Raw genomic sequence first — 22,859 nt, forward strand, 5'->3', positions numbered from 1 at the left:
CATGAAACTGGAATAGCTGACAGGAGTAATCTGAATTATTATTAGCTCTGCAAGTATTCTGCATTAGCCAATTTAAAACCACGGTTCTCAGGCAGGAACCAGTTAGTACAGCCAGAGTGTTAAATGACTGCAATAGTTCTTCATTTTACTGCTGCTTACATTTAAAGGTCAAGAGATAAAAATTACATATGACTCCAAACATAAGAAGGGTGTTTATCTTTTCCTACGAATCGGGTCAGTTGTAAACTTTAAAACACATTTGAGATGCAATTGTACAAACTCAAAGGCCTTTGGAAATTTAGAAATCAGAAGGCTGGTGTGGGGGAGTTTCTTCTCTCTCCTCCATCACTGTATCCTTGTGGTCTTGAAACTCCCCCCCCCCCCCGCTTTTCCTGCGCCCCCCCCCCCCCCAAAAAAAAAAAAAATCTAGTCCGTATTTTTCCTCTCTGACCTTCACACGCCCCCAAGCTTTTCCCAGAGCTCGGGCACCTCTGGAAGGATCTCAAAGCCAGGGGAGGAGAAAGTCACAGGAGTGGGAGCTCCCTCCCTACCAAGAAGTCAATGGGCCCACAGCCCTCTGCCTTCCGCCAGGGGCAGCAGCAAGACTGAACCTTCCAAGCCCCTACTCCCTTCCTGTCCACCCCCGCTGTCTGTCGGTGTGTTTTCCCTCCAAAGCCCAAGGGAAAAACCAAAGTGAGAGAAAGAAGCCGTTTTCTTCAGGATCCGATGTTATCAATGCTTGACTGAACAAGGACCATAAAACACCAGCCTCATTTCTTTGTGTAGCTCTGGCAAGATAGCAACATGGGTTTTGAGCTCTGTAGAAGGAAGAGGAAGGCAAGTTCAAGACGTGATTCTGTTTGTTTTTAAATTTCCTTTCTTTGAGGGCAAATGTGCCCCGTCCCCCTTTAACCACAAAGTTAATATATGCTACGGTATTATAAAAAATTTCAATGGATAGAGAAGTACGCAAAGAAAAAAGTTGGACAGCTCTATCTTTCTACTTTGCATACAGCTATCAACAAATAATGATTAAGCATCTACTGTGTGCCAGGGACCAGGAGGTATAGCTGTAAACAAAACCATTGGCATACTCTGGAGTCCACCCTTCTGGGCTTTTCTCTATGTTCATTTGTTGGAGTGTTTTTCAAAAGTGGGATCCCATTCTACTATTAGCTTTATTCACCCAACAAAGGGTTGTGGACACCTTTAACTGAAAGGCTATTCAAACCTGTGTGTGAGGACTATGCATCTACCTAAACCTGCACGGACATTTTTATGCTATTAGGAGCCATTTTACAAATAAACATTATTCAAGCTACAAGTAAGGATGTGCCCAGACTTACGTTTAAATCGATGTTCAAGTTAAGGATTGGTGTGTGTGTGTGTGTGTGTGTGTGTGTGTGTGTGAAGAATGAGGACACTTGTGTGAAAAAAATTCTTTCACCGAGCAGAAAAAGCACTTGTGCCCACTCACCCCCTCAAATGATCTTTTGCACACAAGCTGATTTCCATGGACTGATGTAGCATTAAAATGTGAGCACTCACAACTTATGAGCAGCAGCAGCACGAACATCTGCTATATGCAGGCTGGCAAATCCACCTCGGTGACAGGGTGTGTACTATTGGAATCTAATTGAGACCAGGGATGCTGTAAAACACTACAATGCACAGGACCACTCCCCCCAAAGGATTATCCAGCCCAAAATGTCAATAGTATCAAGTTCAACCTTACTCTAATCAAAGTCTATAACAGTTTAGGTTGGCATGGTTGACAGACTGGGTTTTGGACAGACCTATATTCAAGGCCTAGTTCAGCCACTGGCTAACTGGGCAACCTTGAACAGATACTTAACCTCTCTGAACCTTGGTATTGTTAATGTCCTTACCTATGTATTAAGAGCATCTTTCAGAGATTACATAAAATAATCTGTGTTAATTATTATTATTAACAGTAGTGTTCAGTGGCATTACCACCATTCATCCTGAAAAACTGAAACTCAGTAAGCACTGAACACTAACTCTCCAGCCCCTGTAACCACCATTCTACTTCCGTCTCTATGAATTTGACTCCTCTACATGCCAACCATATAGTATGATACAATAGAATCATACAGTGTTTGTTCAGGTTCTCCAGGTTAATTCATGTTACAACATGTGAAGAGATTTCCTTCAGATGAAGGCAGAATTGTATTCCATTGTATAAATACATCACACTTTATTTATCCACTCATTTGTTAAAGGGCACTTGGAGGTCTGATTCTGGAGTAAAACTCTGGCCATCATGTAGACAGCCATGCAGCATCAGACTTGTTACTAACCCTCTCTGACTCTGATGGTTCTTCTTTAAAATGGGATAAGAGTATTCACCTGAGGCAAACAGTACAAATTGCCCACCCAAAACTAACCCAACTCCCTCTGGTTGCCACAACAAAGTACCACAGATTGGGTAGCTTAAATAACAGAAATTATTTTTGCTCACAATTCTGGAGGCTACAAGTTGCAATGAAGGTATAAGCAGAGTCTGTTTCTTTGAGGCTATTCTCCATGCGATTTCCCGTGTTTTCATGTGGTTTTCCCTCTGTACATATATGTGTCCTAATTTCTTCTTCTTTTAAGGACACCAGTCCTATTGGATTAGGGCTTAATACAATGACCCTATTTTAATTTAATTCCCTTAAAGGTAAAAATAATTACCTGTATCTAAATATAGCCACATTCTGAAGTTACTGGGGGATTAGGACTCCAATACATGGATTTTGAAGAGACATAATTCAACCTATAATCAGAGGCTGGAAAGCTACAGTGTCTGATTTCCCAGCGTCTCTTGCAGCTTCAAGTGGCCAGTGAGAGTTCTAGACAATGAGATGAAGATTAGATATCCCTAAGGAGGACTTAGCTTCACAAATTAAAAGTTAGAATTCTCACTAGAAGTAAACCTTTCCCCTCTGTCCCTTTGGTATTCCCTTCTTATTCCTTCCTGGCCCAGTTGGAAGAAGAATGGCCATCTTTCAGCTGTGAGGATGAAAGCCAAGATGATGAAATGGGAAGACAGAAGATCACCTACCTGTGAACTATGTCATGTGAGAAAAACAAACCCTCCAGATGTCCTTCAGTAGGTGAATATAAATAAACTCTGGTACATCCAATCAATGGAATATTATTCAGTGCTAAAAAGAAATGAGCTATTAAGCTATGAAAAAAACATGGCGAAAACTTGAATGCATATTACTATGTGAAAGAAGTCCATTTGAAAAGGCTACATACTGAATGATTCCAGCTATCTGACATTTTGGAAAAGGCAAAACTCTGGAGAGAATAAAAAGATCAGTGGTTGTCAGGGGTTGGAGGTGGGCTGAATGAATCTGCAGGACACAGAGGATTTTTAGGCAATGAAAACACTCTGTATGGTACCATAATGATGAATACATGACATTATATATTTGTCCAAATCTATAGAATGTACAAAACCAAAAGTGAACTCTAATATAAACTATGAACTTTGGATAATGATGTGTCAATGCTGGTTCATTGATTGTAACAAAAGTCCCACTGTGGTGTGGGATGTTGATGTAGGAGACTGTGCATATGTGAGGATCAGAGGGCATATGTACACTTGCTGTATGTTCTGTTCAATTTTGCTGTGAATATAAAACAACTCTAAAAATACAGTCCATTTAAAAATAAAAAGTAAACCTATGAATTTAAAGCACCCTTTCAGTTACTTTGCATTCCTCACAGGAGCAGAACCTCAGAGGACCCTGGGGCCACTGGCTGGACCCCATAAGGGTAGAGAGGAACACATGTTAAGACATGGAAACCAGCAAAGCCTAGCCAGACATTACATGAGATCACAGATCTTGTGTGGGCCCTCATGCCCTGATAATCTGGAGGAAGGAGGTGGGGTGGTCAAAGAGATAAATATTTATGGCTCAGAAGAACTTTTGGGAGAACTGGAACTCAAACTCAAGGTCAAGAGGTGCAATTAAAGATGGAGGCCAACCTACCCCTAGGCCTTCCCCGATATCATTCTTTCCCAAGATCCCAACAGAAGATTGCCTTGCTTATTCTAGGGGCACAGAAATCTTTCATAAGGAAACGGTGTAACCAGAGAGTCCAGTACCCAGCTTATTCACAGCCTGACTCAGTGACAAAACGTTTCCCCGACATTCAGACACTTGGGTAAATATCTTTGGACAGACCCAGGAATTTCACCCCCAACAGCTGCCTTCAACAGCTCCACACTGCAAAAGGGGATTCAAGCACAGCTCAACCCATGAAGGTGGTGGCGAGGGCATTCATTCATTCATTTGTTCATTTACTCATTCATCTTTAAGCATTTAGAGATTTCCAAAGGGATGCTGGGACCCCAGAGGTGAACAGGATGAGACCTAACGGTATTCTCAGAGAAGTGCTGGAGAAGGAAGTGCACACGGCCTCCCCATTATGTGTGCTGTGCTCCTATGGAGTGCAGCTCAAGGAGGGCTCAAAAAGGGTGGACATCAGGGGGTTCTGGAAGGCAAATGAGGCTGTTTATTTAAGCCCCTCACGCCCAGTGGGGAACTAGTCAGTCAGTAATTAATTGAGTATTCATTAAGCACCTTCTGTGTGCCAAATACCATTTTTGGCATAGCCAGAGGTGGCAGGGGGAGACATTCAGTACCCAGTCCCAGCCAGGGGAGGGATTATAAAGCAGTGCAGGCACCAGGCAGAGGTGAATTCGCTCTGAGTCACAAGCCTGAGAGATGTGAGAGTTCAGGGAATGCAGGGCTGGTCACAGAAGCCTTCTTGGAGGCAGTAGCCATACTAGAGCAAAGCCTTAGTTGCCAAGTCAATTTGAATAAATAGCTCCATTTGGGACACACCAAGCAGGCAGCCAGGAAATGCAAAGACGTTTGGACTAGACACCCCAGGCCCACCTGGATGAAACCCTCAGGAAGAGAAATCACAGGAGATGTTGACAAACAGGGAAATTGAGTCCCAAGAGCACCAGAGAATATATCCACACACACAGCCCATGCCACCCGTGCAGGGAAAGCGAGTGCTGGGCAGCTGCTTAGCACTTGCATGCACACGAATGCAGAAGGAGTCGGCGCCGAGGCCTCAGAAAGAACTGGGCTCCAACTTGGAAAGGAGGCATTGTCTCTTTAAGTGAGCATAGCACTGTATCATCCTTTCTCTTCCTATTTTGGGTTTTATTAGCAAAGCAGTACAATGTTTATACTAGTGGGTATTACATTTGCCAGAACAATTACAGTATGACAAATGGTACATCAATGTAATCCATCAACTTCGCCGAGACAGGAATCCTTTACTCAGGACTGCCATTAATTCTGCTCTCTCCTCTCTGGGGTCCAGGGCCCATGTAGCCATGACAACGCGGACGACGCCTGGTGAGAATGCTAGGGCTTCATGAAGGATGGGCACCTCCTTAGTGTGCTGGAATTTAACCTCCGACACCCACTTATTAGTCTAACTCGGAGCAAGAAATTAGATTTTGGGGCTGGAGAAATGCATGGCATTTGGAAAGGGGTGCTTTTTCTCCTCCATCATGCGCAGAGCCGCAGAAGAGGGGGATAGACACCTATGGGTCATGTAGCTGGCTTGCCTCGGGATGCTGCATACCAGTTCCAGACAGGAGCAGATTAAGGTCGGGACGTATCAAGTCTCAGTAGCAATGGGAACTTCTGTGGGAAGGGGGTAGGGATCCTGGGCACAAGGTACAAAGACATTGAGCGTTTGGAGAAATGGAAGGGGTAAGTCATTTTTTGATCTAGACGGAAAGCCTCAGAGATGTCAAAAAAGCAAACACCTATCTAGGCACACGAAGGAAAGATTATTTGATGCACAAAGGGTTCAGATCCCTTCTGACTAATTAATTCCAGCCCCAAAAGACAGAAATATAATTTCTTGACCCTCCCCCAGTGGCAGCTTCTCAGAGCAGCTAAATCCCATGGTTAAACATGCCCTCAGACAAGGCTGCAGCCATCGGCTGCACATTCACTGGGAGCTTCAGGGTTCCTTGATTCATCCCAACCGGCAAATTACAAGTCGGGAATGGCTTTATAAAATATGAAACGACTGCTGTCGGTTTTTTCATCCGTTCTACATATTTTGCTGTTAAAAAAGGAACCGATAACCACTTTCATAAGGAAAAACAAGAATAAAATCAAAGGCCCCTAATGGAGACAATCTCCAAAGTGCAACAACACAAGCCCATTTCTTTCTCTTTTTTTCTTCCCTGACAAATCAATCTGGCCATGGTCCAAGGATACAGGCAGGCAGACGGAGCTACCTCACCTGTTTTATTAAGCCATTACCAGAATCATTTTATTCCCATTTATAATGTTCAATACATGGTCTGAAGACTTTTCTAATATAGTAATTAGATGGAACACTAGATAGATGGATTAAATTGGGATGATATTTTATGCCATTGTACATTGCTTTACAATATTCTGCCTGGCTTCTGAGATACCGAAGTGTGAGCATGTGCATATATAAATGTATCTCTTTTATTTTGGATGGGAAGGCTGTGCTTTGCATGTGGCTCATCTCAGTATGAGCCTTCCCTTTTGTAAATCTGATGGTAATTTATGAATCCACGATAGAACTCGCTAAAAAATGCATCCTATGTTCTGTTCCCCTGCCCCCAAACAAAGGTTGCCCAAGCATCATCATTGTTGTCATGGTCACTGCAGCTGACATCTGCTGGGTGCTTACTAGGACCAGGCATGGAGCTGAGACCTTGACATTCATCAGGAGTTCCTATGACTTGGGGGTTCAAGAGCACAGGCCTTGAAACTGCCCAGAATTGGGTTTAAGTCACAGCTCTGCTACTTCTTGGTGTGTGACCTGAGGACATCATTTCCTCCACCTGTATAGCACGATGATAATTTTGGTATTCACCTTATGGAACTGTTCTTAGATGCTTAGATACTTAGATGATGCTTAGGGTGGGTGGAACTGGACAAAAATTAAGTGCTCAATAAATGTCAGCCATTTTATTATTTTATTTAGCTCAAGGAGATGGCATTATGCCATTTCCAAATGGGGAAACTGAGGCTTAGAGAAGGGAAACACTTTACCCAAACTACCGCACAAGAAAGTGGCAGACATAGGTAGGTATCTGTGTCCAGAGATTGCTCACTTAACAACCACAAGAATGTGTGTGTCCTTGTGTGTGAGGGGGATGTTGAGCTAATCCTCTGAGCCCTTACTTTGTACCTAAGATATGGACTTATATTAGAATCTTAATTCTAAGGAACTAAGAAATAAAGGCTCAGTGGTCAACAAAAATGTCTTTCATGTACTATCTCCTCTCATCACTATCACAAATGAAACCAGAGAAATGAGTCCCATGGATGTCACCCGAGATTTCCCCATTCCCTTCTCAGGCACTGTCCCCAGGCGGGAAAACGAACACGGAAAAGTCAAACCTGAAACATCATTAAGAGATACGATGCCACTTTATAGCAGAGAAGACTGAGTTCAGAGAAGGGGATATAACCTGCTCAAAATCACACCTTTTTTTAGGTCATTTCAGGACTTCTGCAGCCCTGGAGCATCACCCTGGCTGTGAAAAGGGCTACAAGATCCTCCTATTTTGATTATACAAATAGAACCCAACCCTTGTTCCCCCAACTTCAGCCTACCTCAGCCCACCTTTGCAGGAGCTGTATTTAGGAGTGGCATCCCCCTTAACCCTCTGTTTTGTATATAAATGAAGAACTTAGCTGGATGAACCCTACCATGAAGCTGGAAGCGGACCACTTTTGAAGACCTGCCTTCTCCATGGTCAGGAAAATAAAATTACACTGTGTATACATTTTTCTATACTAAGAGCGGATTCTCAATTTAATATCAGTACTATAATTCATGAAAAAACACAACCCTCAACCCTAACCAGTTTGGCTCAGTGGATAGAGTGTCAGCCTGCAGACTCAAGGGTCCCAGGTTCGATTCCGGTCAAGGGCATGTACTTTGGTTGCGGGCACATCCCTAGTGGGGAGTGTGCAAGAGGCAGCTGATTGGTGTTTTTCTCTCATCGATATTTCTAACTCCCTCTCCCTCTCCCTTCCTCTCTGTAAAATAATCAATAAAAAATATTTTTAAACACACACACACACACACACACACACACACACAAAACACACAAACAAACAAAAACACTCTCAATAAAACTCCCCAAATCTTTTGCTGCAGCTCACTCTTCAGTAATGGGAAAGTGAGGCACGTCTCCATGCCAACTGTCTCCCATCAACAGGCTCTGGGGACTGCTGTTCTCCTCCGCCCAGGAAATCAGGCCATTGTACAGACAGCCCTACTCGGATGCTTGGAAAGTTGTTAAATGGTTTTCCAGCTCACCTCAATGATTCTGCTGTCTTTTCAAGTACACTCCACATGGATGGTCTCAACACTGGAAACATTTCTGTAAGAAGCAAGGCAGGGGTTGGGGAGCTGAACCCAAACAGGGATGAAAAAGAATAGAGAAGTTACTAGAAATGCCAAATCCTAACATTTACTCTGGGTCCGGCCTCATGACCTCACTGCTTTTCCCAACCACTCCGTTCATATCCCCATTTTACAGATAAGAAAATGTAGCCTCAGAGAGGTTAGGTGACTTACCTGAAGTCACACAGCTAGCTCAGGGCAGAGCTGAAATTTGAACACAGGTCTGTCTGATTTTAACATCTAGGCCTATAAATATGAACAACCCTACAGCACAGTGAAGTGTAGGGGAGTTGGGAGGGTGTTCATACTTACGATACAAAGGCAGTTTCGTGGGGGAAAATGTTCTTTTGAAACCTTATCCTATTTGAAATGACCTTGAGAAGCTCAGCTCTGTGGAAGGAATGGAAGAGCCTGTGCAATGCATAAACCATGCCTTTGTTCATTCCTTTGTATAATAGACTTTCTTATATTAGGTTTTCTTTGCCACGACACAAAAGCCTCCCAAGGAAAGAGAAAGCAATTGGCTGGGTGTGAGAAGTGGCGGAGAGATGGATCAGATAAAGGCGGGAGCTCCCACTGTCCTAGGAGAGCACCCTCCAAGGTCCAGGAGGCTTCACCCCAACGCAGAAGTAGAATAACCACAATCTCAGTAACTACGACCTCACCCGCCAGTATTTCTGAACAAGAGCCCATTCTTGAAACAACTGTGCAGGGTCCTTTCCTGGATCACTAGGCCTCCCAGAGAGGGAAATCTCACAACTGCCCAGAGGCCCACTACGCAGACTGTTCCTTCTGCGGTCTGGACTTGATGTTTCTTGCTGTAGCCAGACCTCACCTCCTTAGAGAAATTTCTGTGGTGATGACGATACTACTTTATCTACCTATCCTTTGCCAAGGCAGGAGGGAGGGACTCTGGGATGTGTTAGATGAGCGGACTGAGGACTATACATGGGAAGGTAATTGCCTAGAGTCACACAGCAAGTAAGAGTTACACCTTCCCCAGCATGGCACGCCTCTCTTCACCTGGAGGGCTCCAAGGGGTGGGAGGAAATTTTTACATCTCAGGGGATTCTTACACCAAGTCCCCCACCCTAGGAGTCATCCTTTACCATCCCTCTCTCCTCCATATGATCCAGTGGTTCTCAACCTTTCTAATGCCGCGACCCTTTAATACAGTTCCTCATGTTGTGGTGACCCCCAAACCATAAAATTATTTTTGTTGCTACCTCATAACTGTAATTTTGCTACAGTTATGAATCGTAATGCAAATATCTGTGTTTTCTGTGGTCTTAGGCTCTAAAGCAGTGGTTCTCAACCTGTGGGTCATAAATCCCCAACATTCTCCTTCCTAGGTGTCTCCTAAATCGTGCCCTTTCGCCTCCACTATCCTCATAGCTGTGCTCACTGGGCCCGTCACAACCTCTCATCTGGATCATGAGCCCAGCTTTTTTTTTTTTTTTTTTAATTTTAAAAATATTTTTTATTGATTTTTTACAGAGAGGAAAGGACAGGGATAGAGAGTTAGAAACACTGATGAGAGAGAAACTGATCAGCTGCCTCCTGCATGCCCCCTACTGGGGATTGAACCTGCAACCAAGGTACATGCACATGCCCTTGACTGAAATCGAACCCAGGACCCTTCAGTCCTAGGCCCAACGCTCTACTGACTGAGCCAAACCGGTTAGGACATGCCCAGCTTCTCCTTGAGCGCTGCCTCTATGCTAGGTCCCTCTAAACTCTTCTCTATGCAGCATCTCAACACATGTTAGTTTCTATTATAATATCATTGGACCCAGAAAATGGCATCATGCCCATTGATGTTGAGGCTCGGGGAAGGGAAATACAGTACTTTCCCTGGGTTACCTAGCCAGTCAGTGACAGGCACAGGTGTTCGCGTCCAGTCTGCTCTCACTTAATCACGTCTCCTTTGAAGAGTGGGAAGCGGGATGCCTCTCCCAAGAAGGTGTCTAAAATCTAAACACAGTAGCTCCCCTAATCCACAGTTGTGCTTTCCCTGTGGTTTCAGTTACGTGTGGTCAACCGCAGCTTGAAAATATTAAATGGAAAATTCCAGAAATAACAATTCATACGTTTTTTAATTGTAGGCTGTTCTGAATAGTGTGATGAACTCTCACACCTTCCTGCTTCATCCTCCATAGGTCTGTGGTCCTCCCTCTTCCTAGAATTCAACTAAGAAGGGAGCCGGGGCTGGGGATTCCTGCCTATCCCAAAGCCAAACAGAAGCAGGCCATCTTCTTGGAGGAGACGCTGGGGGCTACTGTGGGGAAGCTGAGGTTCAGAAAGGTTGAGCAGTCTGAATGAGGCCACACAGTGTTCCACCCCATTTACCACCGAGCCATGGCCCTCTGCAGTAATGAGGGCTGACAGGCTGCCTCTCTGCTGTCTCCCCCACTCTCCCTGCCTCCACCCATACCCTCTGCCCACCACCACGTAGCTACATCTCCCTTCGCTGGCTCTCTAGAGCTTGGGTGCTAGATGGAAACAGTGACACCTTGTCAAATAGGCTTTTGATAAATGCAAATCTCTCTTAATTTGAATTTAATTATCAATGAAGTGAGCGATTCCCAGATCGCTTCTCCCCATCAGAAACTGGCAGATACATCTGTGCACAGAGCGAGACTGGCATCTGCTGGTCCTCATGCCAAGCCCCTCCCACTGCCGGCTGGCCTGGCCATGGCTGCTGTTCTGGGGGAAGAGAGAAAAGGGGTGCAGAAGTCCAGACAGTTGGAGCCCCAACCTCTACAGCTTTCTGTAGCACAGACTAGAGCCTTTCCAACAGGTGCACAGAGAGGTTAAGACACTTGCCCAAAGCCCCATAGCAGGGCAGATGACCAGACTGTATTGTGGCCAGAGTTTGTTCCACTGGGCAGTGGCCACCGTCAGGAGCAGAGGGGTAGTGGCCCTGGTCCCATGCTCATCACTAAGCAAATTCTGGAGAGAGGGTGCCAACCAAAATTATGGGGTGTTGTATGCCAAGCACTGTACTAACCTTTATTAATGTAACAGTACTTCATTCTATTTGTGCAAAATAGCCCTAGGTGGGTGGCATGACAATCTTGACATAGACATGGGAACACTGAGAAGCCAGGTGACAGCCTAGGGTCTCCCAGCCCACAGCATACAGCCTGGGCTCTCATTGTGAAATGTGTATGTACCTGCCATAGGTAGCATGGGGTCAGTCCAGAGACTGGGTAGGGGGAGTTGAGGGAAGGGGGGGGATTGGGAGGCAGGGTGATGGCAGGTCTGAGCAGAGCAGCTCAAATACTGGGCAAGAGTTTAAAAGCAGACTCTTCACCTTAAAAATAATAATACAAACAGCAACACTGGTACCTTACAGTGATGACATTATGCTGACGGGACCTCATGAGCAAAAAATAGTTAACAACTCCAGACCCACTGGTAAGTCTTGTGTGATACAGAGTAGGAAATAAATCCGATAACAATTTAGGGGCCTTTTATCTCCACTGGTGTGGGCCATGTAGAGATGTCCCTTCTAAAGTGAAGGATAGCCCTGGTCCGCATGGCTCAGTGGTTAGAGCTTGCACTTCTGCCTGGCAATCATCATTTAGAACTGTTGGCCCGGGCATCCACTCTTTAGTTAGCTGTGGTTTCTACGGCTCACTATAGTCTTATATCTGCTCTACCTCCCTCATTAACCCTACCCACTGGACACCTGTAGGAATACAAGGGAGTATAATTCAGTCATAAAAAGGAATAAAGCACTAACACATGTGACATCATGGATGAACCTTGAAGACATTATGCCAAAAGAAAGAAGCCAGACTCAAAAGGCCACACATATGATTCCTTGTTTAGGAAAAGTCCAGAATAAGCAAATCCATAGAGACAGAAAGTAGACTGGTGGTTGCCAGGGGTGGGAGTAATGGGGGTGGGATGGCGAGTGACTGCTAATGGGTCTGAGGTTTACTTTTGGGGTGACAAAAATGTTCTGGAACCAGATAGAGATGGTAGTTGTACAACACTGTGCATGTACTAAAGGCCTCTAGATTGTTTAATTTAAAATGGTTAATTTATGTTATATGAATTTCACTTTCATTTTCAAAAATTGTCAACGAAGGTCAGACTGCCCAGGTTCAAATTCGAGTTCTAACATTTGCTAGCTGTGTAAGCTTCACCCCTCTGAACCTCAGTTTCCTTATCTGTACAATGGAACCAAAAATAGCACCACCCTCCATGAGTTTTATGAGATTTTAGTGAGCTAAAATATAGAACATATTCTTAAGTGGCATTCTATTCCTGTTATCACTCTGGGTTGTTGAATTTCTTCAGCTCCTTTGGGACTGTGTCAATCAGAGGCCCGAAGCCCAGAAGGCTCCTGTGGGACCAGCAGGGCTAGTCAGGATTTTCAAACCACAGGCTACATCTGACATCCAAGGAAGAGATCAAACATTTCCTGCCCATTAAGGTATAGCAATATCCATTTATCTAGGAAGAAATAAAAACTGTAAATATTAAAGCCTTCCTGGGCTTCTGTTGTAACTTCCCTTCTTTAATAATTATTGTTTAAAGTCTGGGATGGGGTGGGTTGGGTGGGGGAGAGGGGCAAGGAGATGAATAGGTCTCCTGCTCCATTTAAAGTTCACTGCATGCACAGACTTGTGTCCCCTATCAAATATCTGCAGCCACGAGAAACTAGCCAGTGGCTGTTTGCTTTCTACGTTATTTATTGCTAGTGTAAATTGGCAGGATCTCCCCCATGCATAACTTTTTCCCTGACTTGTTTTTTTCCAGAAGATCTTAGACTGGGTGGGGGTATGGGGGGGGGGGGAGGGTGAATAGGGAGGAGGTAGCCTCCCAGACGCCAACAGAACAATCTTCTTTCAACAGCATTAATTATCTGTATGGCTTTCCATAACAACAAAAGAAAAAATCTTGACCCCACTGCCTGCCAATATTTAAGGCACTCAGAGGGGGAAATCCTTTTATCTTTGCATCTCCCAGAGCAGTTCAGTTTGATGAAACATCCTTCCCATACCCCTCCCCCTCCTCTCCTCTCCCTTTTTATATTCTGAACTTTCTGGCCTGATTAATTCTCCCCATCTCCGTAAAGGGCTGTGTATACTCTTGAGTGTTGACTTGATTTTCTTCTATAAAAACATCCTTGCAAGAAATTAAAACAGCTTAGTCCATACTTGCTCCAGAAGCTACTTGTAAAGAGTCTTATTCCTCAATAATGGAAGGGAGTGGAAATTAAAAGATTTGTAGGGGCAGACAAGGGTGGGGGGAGAAAATGTGGAAATAGAATATGAGTTGAGAAGATTTCTTTACTTTAAATTAAAGTTAAGGATTAAAGGCATAAGGCTTTCACGAGTTAGCGTGAAAGGCTTTTTAGCAGTCCCAAGTGGATGGGCCGTAATCTTCTTTCAAATGGCTATATTTAGACCACAGAGCACTCAGGCAGCCAAACCAGAACTTCCAGCAGGGGACTGCATGCAGGCTGGAGGATGGCGTTTTGATATTAGCTGCGCAAAAGGGATTTAACTACCTAGGAGTGATTTATTTTTGAGGAACATGTAATACCTGGAAATAGCACATGTATTTTAAATACCAGTGGAAGAGGTTCAAAGCCAGAGTCATGCAAAGAGTAAACCTAAACATTTTGGAAAGCAAGACCTCAACCCAAACGTCCCTCCATTCAAGGGGTTTCAGAGTCTCACCTGTCATGACACCTCTGATGTAAGCATCTTTGGGTTAGAGCTTCTACAGATGTTTTTCAATTGGAAAAATTATCTTAAAGCCCAGACTCTCTTAACCGATCAATTAATAGATCAAGTAAAGCAAGAAGGAATTATTTATAGGAAATACATTTATTTCATTGTCTGCCTCCTAGTTTAAGCTCCAGGATCATGTTTACTGACTGGATTTGACTGAGTTTACCGCTACTCTGGATGAGGACTCCTGGGTGATTTATAAAGTGCGTGCTACATTACATGTTAAATCAATATGGTAAAGAATAATTCACCCCAAAATATAAGATACCAAGTTATTTTTTAAAAACTAATTTAACAAGACTTAAAAAAAAAAAAAAAAAGACATCAGTGTTGATGCAGCCCAAGAGCGGAACCTTTAAAGTCTGACGGGTGACAGGCAGAAATCCAGACACAGGAGTTCGGTAGGACAAGAATACTTCGGGCTTCTGAGACAGCAGGACCTCCTGGGCTGGTTTCCATGTGGCTGGGTTTTTGTTCATTACTGGAAGCTCAGTAAGTGCTCTAAAATCAAAAGTGACAAAGACCCAACTTGCAAAGCAACATAATCCTCTCCTAGGAAGCAAGAACACGTTTCCCACATTTATCTCAAATTGCAAATCAAAGAAGACCCTGACATATTTTCTCTAAGCTAATCATCAGCAGCCTGGTAATTTTCAAGGGGTTTAAATGAGATCAGATTTTTTTGTGTGTGATCACCTCCTTTCCTTCCCAGGGCACTGGAGAGAAGGTGTCAAAGGCTTGCCGGACAGGGGGTGTCCAGATAACCCTGGGCAGTACAGGGATGAGTGGGAGCTAGTTTTCTTTTACAAGATTCTACCAGGATTCCTCAAATGAAATTCCTTTCAACAGCCTAACTCCTAGAAGTTGGGGCCTGGCAACCAACAGGAGTAAGAATGTCTCCAAGGATTCTGATGTCCCCTGCAGATGCCAAACCATGTTTATTTGTGGGTTTAAGTGCAAGAGTCATATTTTAACTCATAATATTTCCAAGTCAATGTCATTATAGCTAGTGTTCATCCCGGTCAAAGTCATAAAGCACATCTAAATGCACGAACTTTCATTTACCCAATACATGTTTACTGAGTACGTACTATGTGCTTGACCTGTTCACAGTACCAGGGCATATAGTAATATATAGGATAATGAAGAGGATCCAGTCCCTAAAGAATTGAGAGAAGTATAACCAAGTGAGCAACTTCAATACAGTGCTGGAGGTAGGAGATGGGTATGTAGAGACTTTACACACTATTATTTTTGAGGACATTTGAAATTCTCCATAGTACAGGGTTTGTTTGTTTTTAAAAAGTAAATGCTGTTTATTTTATCAGTTTGCTCACCCAACAAATATTTATTAAATGAGACCCAAGAGTCAAGCAGTATGCTAGGGGGCTCGAGCCCTTGCCTTCAAAGAATTCGTCTGGCAATGGTCGATTTTCACCTGTCAGATGAGGGAGAACAGTTAAAAAACTGTTTAAAGAATCTGGGGGGAGGGAGCACTCAACAGACCAACCCAATCTGTCAGTTCAACAGGAACACGTAAAGTGATTGTGCACACAGATTTTAAGAACACTCTCTGGACAGCTATGGCCACCATTTAAAGGAACACCACAGCCCTGGCTGGTATGCTCAGGGTATTGGCTCACAAAACCAAAGGGTCATGGGTTCAATTCCGAGTCAAGAGCACATCCCTGGGATGCAGGTTCAATCCCTGGCCCTGGTAGGGGTACATGCAGGAAGCAACCAACCGATGTGTCTCACATCGATGTTTCTCTCCTCTCCCCCTCCTCTCTCCCTTCCTCTTTATCTAAAAGCAATGGAAAAATATTCTCAGGAGGGAATTAACAAATAAAATAATAATAAAGGAACACCATATATTATAGTTGGCAAACTATGGCCCATGGGCCAAATCTGGCTTATCAAAATGTGCAAATAAAATTTTGTTGGAACACAGGCATGCTTATTCATTAATGTTTTATCTACAGCTTTCACACAATCATGGCAGAGTTTGGCACAGAGAGTATGTAGGGCACAGACAGTATGGCCTACAAAGTAAAAAAAAAGTTTATCACTCCCTGCTCTAGTGTTCTGATATTATTGGGAAGAGTGAGAAAGTTTGGCCAAAACCGGTTTGGCTCAGTGGGTTGAGCGTCAACCTGCAGAATGAAAGGTCCCAGGTTCGATTCTGGTCAAGGGCATGTACCTTGGTTGCAGGCACATCCTCAGTAGGGGGTGTGCAGGAGGCAGCTGATCGATGTATCTAACTATCTCTCTCTCCCTTCCTCTCTGTAAAAAGTCAATAAAATATATATTAAAAAAAAAAAAAAAAGAGTGAGAAAGTTTCTTTGAATTAAGTCACCAATCTCCAGTCTACCTTCTTTAGTGGCCTGTTTTTTTTTTGTTTGTTTTTTGTTTGTTTTTTTAACACACTGAGTTTGCTTACAACTGTATCTCTATTTGGCTACAGCTGGAAAGCTTTTTAAAAACATTCATTCCCAGGCTATACACCAGACCAATGAAATCAGACCCTCTGGTGGTGGGTCCCATAAAAAAAAAAAATCTGTATTTTTTAAAGCGCTCGCAGATAATTCCCATGGGCAGTGAAGGTCAAGGACTGCTGGCTTAAAGGGAAAGACAACAGTCTGGTGTTTTTAAGGATGAATGTAGACTGTTGGTCCAGTGCAGTAGCCTCATGAAAGCTAGCTCACCCCTAGAACCAGCTGGGTCCACTGAAAGGGCTAGTTTATTCTGGATGGACACTGATGGTGCTGCCCAATGGGAAAAGCAGGTAAAATGTAAATGTTTAATTTACAAGTGGAGGCCACACACCCCAGCGACCCAAGCGGAGGCCCTGGATTGTAGGCCTGCAGATGGACATCCCCCAAGGGGTCCCAGACTGTGAGAGGGCACAGGCTGTGCTGAGGGGAACCCCCCACCTAGTGCACAAATTTCGAGCACCGGGCCTCTAGTGTAATAAATAATCAATAAACATTAGCTCTCATTATTATTTTATAGGCTTGTAGCATCATATGCACTACTTGTTGCTTATTGGGTGCAAATGACAACCATTAATTCTGTTTGACAAATATTTCTGCCTCTCTACCATACACAAGGTAGGACTGTGCTACTTGTAATTAAGTGAGGGCATATGACTAGATTTGGCCAATGAACTGAAAGCAGAAGTGACATGTCACTTCCAGTATAGAGCATCTCACTGTTGCCATGAGACCATCTATAGCAGTCCATCCTTCCAGCAGAGGGAATAGCAACACTAGAGCTGGCAGCTGTTCCATTAGCTGGGTTCCTGAATAACTATGATGAGCACAGCCCAATGTCCACCCACAATGGACATGTAGCCAATGGGCAGTTAGGTGAGCAAGAAAGAAGCCTTGTTGGGTTAAGCCACTGAAATTTGGGGATCTTTTCGTTACTGCAGTATAATAAAGTTTATACTGATTGATACATTGCTAAGTAAATGGCATTTATTTCTACTATTAAGAAGAGTCATTAAAACCACAAGTGTCATATCTTCACCCTATCCTCAACCTAACCCATATATCTCTAACAGGAAAACTTTAACTAGTGTTAACTCACTGGCAAGGAGTGGGAACAAAGTGTGATTATTAACTGACCGAAGACCTATATTTCAACCTGCCACTTGCTAACTCTGCAAAATCAGGCCAATCACATCAGTTCTCTGAGCCTGTTTGCTGATCTGTGATATGGAGTAATAATAATGATCATATTTGCTTTATCAGGATGTTGTACAACTATAATAAGATGATACATTACATAAAACATAGCTACTATCATTGGAGGAAATTACAATTTCTTATTGTGATAAAGTTAGATTATTTTTCATTGATCTTCATCAAGTTCCCAAGAAATTTCAGTCAAGTTTTTGCTTTGTTTTGTATTAACCACCTCTAGATCTGAGAGTAAACAGTATCTCTCTCTGGTCTCCTCCTTCAGGGTTCCTGCACAGGGCTCTACATTCCTGAGTGTGTCTGTCTCTCTCTCTCTCTCTCTCTCTCTCTCTCTCTCTCTCTCTCTCTCTCTCTCTTTCTCTCTCATTAAACGGAATCACCAACATTCCATAATGTGCCTTGGCAGCTCATCCCAACAATTTCACCAAGTTCTTTTCTAAAGTCTTCCTTAGAAATGTTTACCCTAGGATTTAATTAATGCCAGGACCTAAATATCGACTTACAATCAAAATGCAGAATGAAATCTATATATCCAATAACACCCACAAACCAATTAGTTAACAACACAATGCCCCTTAACAACCTACTTCTTAAACCTTAAAAAAAAAGAGAGAGAGAGAGAGACTATTAATTTCATCACGTTGTCCTCGCCACTTTCAATGCTTTGCAGGCTTTGGCATTTCCTAATTATGAGCACAGCCTAATTCAATCAAAATTTCACCACTGGTTTTCAAGTACTCTAAGTGATGCTGTGAAAGCAACACCTTTTATTACCCCAAAATAAATTAAACCTATGTATTACAGTCATTACTTTAAAATACTTTCTAGATGTATTTCATTTTTAAAAAATCATACCTACACATATGTAAGTGAACAGGAGTTCTCAACATATACTACATGTCAGCAGGTACCAAAAGTTAGGCAGAAGGCCAAGAAAGGGGGCGAGGGTTAGGCCTTGGTTTCTCCCTTAGAAAACAGAGACCAAGTTTCGTGTCAAATGGTAAATCGCAATAGCCAGTGACTTGCAGATCTATCATTCATTCCTTCTTTCATTCATAAATCTTGACAGAAAATTTACTGTGTGCCAGTGTAGACTTGATCCTTCCCTTGTGAAACTTATAGTTTAGGGGGGAGAAGATATAACACAGATAATCATACAAGTAATTATTACCCTTGTGCTAAGAGCCAAGAAGGAAGAGAAGGGGAACCAGAGGATATAATGGGAGCTACATCATCTAGTCATGAGGCAACAAAGACCTCTAAGTGCAGATGGCACTTAAATTGGTACCTGAAAGAGGAATAAGAGTCAGTCAGAGTAATACCGTGTTTCCCCGAAAATAAGACATCCTCCAAAAATAAGACCTAGCACATGGAAAAATAAGACATCCCCTGAAAATAAGACCTAGCACATCTTTGGGAGCAAAAATTCATATAAGACACTGTCTTATTTTCGGGGAAACAAGGTAGTAAGGGGAAGAAAATGAAGATATACCATGTTCATAGACTGGAAGACTCAACAGTGCTAAGAAATTCTATTCTCTACAAAATATCCATAGAATCAATGCGGTCCCAATAAAAATCCCAGGTGATTACTGTTTTGTTTTTATTAAGCTAACAAGCTGATTTTTAAATTTATAAGAAAATTCAAAAGATACAGAATATCTAAAGAAATTTTAAAACAAAAACAAGGTTAAAAGATTATCCAATTTCAAAACTTACTGTGAAAATACAGTAATAAGAAAAATGTAGCATTGCTTAAGGATAGACATATTAATCAATGATCTATAAAGAACCCCAAAATAAGCCTGCACATTTGATATTTTTTAAAAGACACCAAAAACAATCTAAAGGGAAAAGGAAAATCTTTTTAACAAATGCCACAGGAAAAACTAGATATCCAATGGAAAAAAAATGACCCTCAAATCCCTATCTCACACTATACAAAAAATTTTAATTTGAGAAGAATCAGAGGGACCTAAATTAAACAAAATGCTAAAACAACAAAGCTTCTAAAAGAAAACGTATGAGAATAGATTCGTGCTTTGGCGGTAAACAAAGATTTCTTACATAGGACACTGGGGAAGAATATTCCAGACAGAGAAAACATCATGGGCAAAGACCCTGGAGGAGAACAGAGTTTAATTTTTGTGTGTGTGTGTTTGTTTTTTTAGGAACTCGAGCATGGCTGGAGTGTGTCAAGTGAGGAAGAGAGTGGCAGAATTAGAAACACCAACTGCTGCAGTGATCTTTTAAAAAAAAAAATTACACTTAGAGATTGAAGAGACAAGCTGCAGTCTGGGAGAAAATATTTCAAGTTACATATCTGACAAACAACTTATCTCCAGAAAATATAGAGAATTCTCAAAAGTCAACAGTAAAAAATCGAACAGCCCAATTAAAAAAATGGGCAAAATATTTGAACTGACACATGACCAAAACAGATATATAATTAGCAAATAAGCATATGAAAAGTTCTCACCATTATTAGCCACTAGTAGCCCTGCGCACATCTGCTCGCCAGTAGCTCGCTGCCCTCCAGTAGCTCTGGGCCTGCTGCCCTGCCCTCCTGTAGCTCCCTCTACCCCCCGCCCCTCCCTCATAGCTTGCTGCCCTGCCCCCTCCTGTAGCTCGCTGCCCCACCCTCCTGCTGATTCGTGATCTGGTCGTTCCATGGTCAGTCGTTATGCTTCATGGCATAATGACCATTTGCACATTACATCTTTATTATGTAGGATTAGGGAAATGCAAATAAAACCACTACATGCTTATTAGAATGGGGTGTAAATGAAAAATAAAAAAATTGGTAACATAAAGTGTTGGCAAACATATGGAACAGCTGAAATGCTTATATATTACTGGTGGAAACATGATATAGTACAGCTACTTCAGAAAAGCAAATTGTGATAGAACCATACAATGGGATATTACACAGAAATGAAAAAGAACAAAGTAGTGATACATGCAACTACACAGGGGAAATCTTAAATGCACTGTGCTAAATATATGTATATATTTATGTATATTTATATAATTCCATTTATATGACATCCTGAAAAAGGCAAAGCTGTAGGGACAGAGAGCATTACAGTGGCTGCCAGAGAGAGGGGGTGGGGAAGGTTCTGAATGTAAAGGAGCAGCACAAGAAAATTTTAGGGGGGAGGGGGTTGGTGGAACTGTTCCATATTCTGACTGTGGTCAAAGCTCATACTAAACCAAAACACAAATTACTATATCTCAATTAAAAATAAATTTCACCAGTTACTTCAGGTTCTGCTTAAGCCTTTTGCCACACTCCCCACCACTTACGAGATTTCAACCAGATGTTCAGGCCTCAAACACCTACCCAGGACTTTTCCAGGCAGCACTCTATCCATCCACGCTCCCCGGTTCCCTCCGTCACTCCAGCTAGCAGACACTTCGGGGCCCCATGCCAGGGCTTCTTTGCCGCGGAGCCTTTATTAATGCTGTTCCCTCTGCCTGGAATGTCCTTACTTCTCTTCCCTCGGGCAAGCTCCTATTCATCCCTCTAAACACGGCTCAGTGTTACCTCCTTCACAGTCCATCCAAAGTACCTGGCGCAGAGGCTTGGTCTATAGAAAAGCTAAACCCAGGCAGGGCAGGCACACTGATGTTGTCTGGCGCCCCAGTATTTAAGCAGCTTGTGGCCAAGCTACGTCTGGGTTAAGGTGTCAGCATGCTAGTAGTGGGGCGGGGGGAGCACAGGGGGCAAAGGACATTTGTCCAACTGAAAACAGACTTTCTTGATAAGGCTTATTTTAACCTAAAGAAACACAATGAGCTGGAAACTCAGGAGACAGAAGTCTAGACTGTGTCCAGCTACGCTAACAGGGAGTGGACCACTGAGTTCCACTGCAGGCTTTCTAGGACCTGGCCCTTTGGGACCTCCAAAGTACATACATGGCTTGTCCTAAGTTTCCCCCGTGTCTACATGTCTTGATGTTTCTGTGTCACAAGTCCTTGGTGAAGAAGGGTTCCTTCCCCACACTCAGACAGGTGAAGGCAACAGCAAAGCCCCAGATACCGCTGAAGAGAGATTTCTTAGGTTGTGGGTCTGTGAGTCAGAAATAAAAAGTGGGGTTTCAGCATCATGCAATTAATGCAGCATTGATTTCTGCACTGTTAAGAGGCTGGTTCATTAATTCCAGATGCGCTCACCAGTCAAACCGAGGTTCAGCTTCTTTGCAAGATGAGGCAAATGAGAATACTGAATTTTAAAATTCCTTTCTGCAGCAACCTTTATTAACAAACAGAGCATAGAAACCTCCCCCTACCCCCAGACTGCTTAATTCTTCCTAAATAATTAACAGCACCTGCTCACCTCCCTGTTTACATGGGCAAAACCCACCACACCTCTCATGCTCAAGTGGCTCGCCTTACGAGAGGAGTGAACAAATTGGACACTGACACTGGCCATCCCCATCGAACCCCGAACCACCAGTATTTGCTAAGTGGAGTATTCTTCCCAGCATCAGGACCGCTTTGCTGGATTAGTATTTCTCTGAATCACCTTTGGAGGGTAAAGACCCAACAGGGACTTCCTGAGAAAGATGTTGGGGTTCTTCTACGTGAAAAAGAGAAAGGGAGTCCCCTAGGGAGAGTGCTTCCCTTTGCGGGAGGCTTGTGCAAGTTGAAATCTTCCTTTTTTCTTTTCTTTTTTTAAAGGTAAATTTCCCTTTAGGGGAGTTGTTGGATTTAGCAAGGCTCAAACTCTTATTCAAGTCCAGCAAGGCGCAGGAATTGGCCAACTGTACTTGGAGTTTTCTTGCAATTTGACAGAGCATTACTATTCAAAGTGTGTTTTGCTAAGGTGGCTGGGTTTCACCGGGAGTCAGTTAGAAATGTGGAATCTTGGCCTCCACTCAAGTGCTAATAAATCAGAATCTGCATTTAAACAAGACCCGGAGATGATCCATGTTCTATTAAAGTT

At 43.0% G+C, this 22,859-nt stretch overlaps 1 protein-coding gene across 9 annotated transcripts in view; it reads right to left on the reverse strand.

The window, feature by feature from the left end:
* The window catches only part of CUX2 (cut like homeobox 2), a 188,746-nt gene that overhangs the window by 111,986 nt on the left and 53,901 nt on the right, over positions 1-22,859 (reverse strand). For 2 of the 9 annotated variants that reach the window (XM_084867981.1, XM_084867982.1), the window contains exon 2: positions 8,368-8,431. The exons of the other annotated variants lie outside the window; for them this stretch is intronic. The gene's annotated coding sequence lies outside the window, so the exon portion shown is untranslated. The remainder of the gene's footprint in view (positions 1-8,367; positions 8,432-22,859) is intronic. 9 annotated transcript variants of the gene reach the window in all.

This window comes from Pipistrellus hanaki, assembly GCF_964339955.1.
Source record: "Pipistrellus hanaki genome assembly, chromosome: 19".
NCBI classification, from domain to species: Eukaryota; Metazoa; Chordata; class Mammalia; order Chiroptera; family Vespertilionidae; genus Pipistrellus; species Pipistrellus hanaki.